The 4,624-nt window shown below is 28.0% G+C and overlaps 1 long non-coding RNA gene across 1 annotated transcript; it reads right to left on the minus strand.

Annotated features, from left to right (window-relative positions):
* Positions 1 to 391: 391 nt before the first annotated feature.
* LOC128290246 (uncharacterized) lies at positions 392 to 4,104 on the minus strand. Its single transcript, XR_008279920.1, has 3 exons — positions 3,997 to 4,104; positions 3,441 to 3,493; positions 392 to 562 (listed from the first exon to the last, which is right to left on the minus strand). It is a non-coding gene; the product is annotated as an uncharacterized LOC128290246 (long non-coding RNA).
* Positions 4,105 to 4,624: the final 520 nt, after the last annotated feature.

Below are 4,624 nucleotides of genomic sequence, written 5' to 3' on the forward strand. Positions count from 1 at the left end.
CCTATTTTCTTCAAAGAATCGATTTTGTGTTCTCTTTTTGGAGAAGATGATACAAATTATACATTTGTTTTTCATTTAATTTCCATTTTAATCATCAATTACCATAATAACCTTGGTAATAAAACATAAACATCATTTAAACAATGTCCAAGAATGTCCACTTACATTATAAATGGACTTATTACCTCATAAGGACTTCCATATTAATAACTCATAGCAATTAAACACTTTTAACAATAGAATGTAACTTTTACACATTACGCGATTTAGTCTTTTTTACCGAATTAAGCATTTAAACGGTAAAATTTCTTTACAAAACTTTCACATAATTAATCTATCATGTTGTAGACCTTATTAAAATAATAAAATAAATATTTTGACTTCATATTGGTTGTTCTGAAATTACTATTCCGATTTGACTTAAAAACGGGCTGTTACAATTTCCCTCTCAGCCTGTCCTCTTATCCTAGTTCCAACTCTCGACCTCCTTAGGTGAATCGGCCTCCATAGCATTGCCCTTATCTCCTTCTTGACCCACCTAGTCCTCCTCCCTTTTTGTACACTATATTAACAATATCAAAAATAAAATTTTAATATAAATATAAATACTATTTAAATAGCTATTAATCTATGTGAGGTTTAACATACAATATCTTTGATAAAAGTTAATCCAAAATTTTCACAGCCTAAACAAATGTTTTTCAGTATTGGTTCATCATCTTCCAATCATATTTTGTGTAACACCCCTAACCCATATCCGTCACTAGAATGGGGTTACGAGGCATTACTGATCATAAAACAATTCAGAACAGACTTTCTTTATAAAGTTAATCATCTAGTAATTTTATTTTTTTATACATTTCATTTCACATACTTATCAAATATGTATACTTTAACTTTGATGACATTTGAATAATTCAAATATAAAATATTTTAATTATCAAACAAATGTTATGTGTACACTTTATACAATCAAACATACATTATTTCCTTTCATATAAGTGAAATATTCCGTAGTAACATTCGTTTGCCTTATTACTACATTTGCATAACATGAATAAATAATTATACAATTCACTTAGCATATGCTAAAACATATCATCAACTTAACTAATTAAACCACTCAAATAAATTATCCAAAATGTTCAAATAGTGTGCCACTTGAAAACGATACATAAACATATTCATTTCATGTCTATTCGGCCACCAAGATCTACTAGTACACATTAATTGATTTTCAAATAATTATCAAATCCAAATAGTCATACCTATCATTATTTTATAACATAAGCATACTCCAATGTACCACATATTCTTGACATACATTTTTCGAATTAATGCATTACATATTATAACTCAAACACAAACATCATTTACTTCATAACCGAAACACCACCTTTTATCCTATTACATATATACTTCGAGCTAATAAATGAGTCATACCATTTCATCTTGTGCAAAAATATGTATACATATATACATATATAAATATATATACACAGGTACCGAATCACCAAGTTGACCTTAACCCTTCCATATATTTCCACCAAATAACCGAGTACACAAGTACATTATATGAGTTTCCAAGTTAATTCATGATACAATCTATACTTCACAAGAATAAATCAATAACCAAATATAAACATATATCCCATACACAAATCTTATCTACTACATAATAAACATATCAAAATAAACCTTTTTCTATATTCGAACATAACCTATCATACTTTAATACCAAATCATGATTAACACCTTAACCAAATTGACAACCAAATTCACTCATACTTTTATCTATCCATATGTCAAAACTGAATCAACAAAATGCACATATCCAAAATTAGTAACCAACTTCAATGCACAAAATAGATATCATGAATACCATTCGTTCATGACATATAGCATAATGTCCAAATGAACGTAAGCCATAATCAAACAAAACTGTAATAAAGCATTGAAGTTAGGCCATTTTCGCATGGCTTAAATTATACAAAACCAAAATCTAACATTTCAAATTACAATCTAGCCTATACATGCCATAAGTTCGAAGATTCAGCTTATAAAATATTGAAGACAGTCGATAGTGTGATAAGCTTCTCTGACGATTCCTGAAGCTCAAAACTTGAATCCAAAATCTATAATACAGAGGTAAGCATGAACACACACGGAGTAAGCTTTCATAGCTTAGTAAGTCATAAACAAATAAAAAACTTAATTACATAATCAAATTATTTAAACTAAACCAAATTATACTATAATAGTTACTTTAAGCCTTAAGCTTATTTTATATGTACTTTCACATGTATATTATTCATGGCCGAATGAACATATACATATTTTAACAAACTATCATTCAATTCCCAAGCCAAAATATCTTTATCATAACTAGTACATATACTCTTATATGCATAAATTCATAGGTCAAAGATAATGATCACATACATATTTATATTATATGACCGAATACATATACATATATATATAAGCAAAATATTCTTCAATTTCAAAGCTAAATATCATCATGTGAACACATATACTTATACTCATGAATCAATTTACAGCTTCTTATGCATAAGCATAGTAATGACCGAATGAACACTTTTATATATAAAGATACATTAACAAACTATCATTCAATGACCAAGCCAAAACATCTTTATCATACTAAATACACATACACTTATGTGCATACACTCATAAGTCAAAGTATAACAATTATATACATCTTTATCATACTAAATACACATACACTTATGTGCATACACTCATAAGTCAAAGTATAACAATTATATACATATTTATATCAACGGTCAAATATACCACCAATTGCATATATTCAAAAATAGTTTCAATAATGTTCATATTATTTATTTACAAGGCTGAATACCTTTTTCACATTTACATATGTACTTACTTTACTTCAATCATGTCTTACAACAAATATTAAGTAACTTACTCACTTAGTTTCAAATAGGTAATAAACCAATTCATACCTGACCATTTTAGCTCACTTTTGCACATTTGATCTCAATTTATCGATGCCTATTGAACCATTCGGAATTGGATAGGACACTCGGATAATCACACATATATCGTACAATGCCAACATCCCAGACGTGGTCTTACATGTAACCACATATCGATGCCATTGTCCCAAACAGGGTCTTACTCGCACACATATATCGGAGTCGCATATCGATGCCATGGTCTTACTCGCACATCACATATCGAAATCCTATATCATGACGTGTGTATCCTAACTATTCCTAAAGTTCATACGGGCTTTCGGACGTCGTAACTCGATCGAAACGAATGCTTAAACATGGTTACCAAGCTTATTCATATTCGGCATAAACATATATAAATTCATATTTTTCATACCAGCATATATATTTAACATTTATCTACAATTAAACACGTCTATTTGCCTATAAACTTACCTCAGATGATGTAAAACGGAATGGGACGACTAGTCGACAACTTTCATTTTTCCCTGATCCAAATTCGATTTCTTTAGTTCTTAATCTAAACATATTCAAATTAAGCTCACTCAAACATATTTTCATTCAATTTAGTCCAAAAATACATAAATGAGAAAATTACCATTTTACCCCTGACATTTATAATTTTTACAATTTAGTCCCTATTGCACAAAACACAAAATATGCAAAATCTCAAAATACCCATGTTAGGCCGAATGTTCCTAGTGCTCATATAAGCCCATATAATTCATTTATTTCACATTTTAGTCCCTCAAATTATTATTTTTGCAATTTAGTCCTAATTACTTCAAATCATCAAAAACTCCAATACAAAATATGTTAATTTAAAACATATCTTTCATATTTCATCATCAAACAACAAAAATCACAAGCTATCAAAAATGGCACAATTCAAAATACTCATCAAAATCAAAAATTAAATCATGGGTCTTGAAGATTCCTAAGCAACGATCTCAAAAACGTAGAAATTATCAAAAACCGAACAAAAACAAACCTTGATTGAGCTTGAATATATGTCGAACCTAGCTTGGCTTTCTTTCTTTTTCTTTGTTTTAGTTTCGGTTAAAAAGAATAGAATGAGCATGGCTTATTATTTTATGATATATGTTATATTATATTAGTTTATTAAATTAACTTTAATGAAATAATATAAAAATCATATAACACATGTCTATTACCGTCCACTTTTTCTTTTAATGGGCTAATTGCAACATAAAGGCTTCCACTAATAAAGCCAATAGCAATTAGGCCCTTTTTAGAAATTACCACCCAATTTTCATTTTACACGATTAAGTCCTTTTATTTAATCGGGTATCTAAACGACAAAATTAAATCACGAAAATTTCACAGATATAAATTCACACAAAATAAACATAGAAAATAATTTTTAAATATTTTTTGACTCGGATTCGTGGTCCCAAAACTACTATTCCAATTAGGGTCTAAATCGGGCTGTTACATTTTGTTTTAAGGTTTATTAGTAAAAAAAGTGAAAATTTTTAAAAATTTAATTAAGCAAAAAAAATATAAAAATATAAAATTATTTAAAAAATATTAAGAATTATAAGAAATTATTAAGATATATTATTTTTATTAAAATTAAAATTATTATAAACCCTATT

This window comes from Gossypium arboreum, chromosome 3, assembly GCF_025698485.1.
Source record: "Gossypium arboreum isolate Shixiya-1 chromosome 3, ASM2569848v2, whole genome shotgun sequence".
Lineage (NCBI taxonomy): Eukaryota > Viridiplantae > Streptophyta > Magnoliopsida > Malvales > Malvaceae > Gossypium > Gossypium arboreum.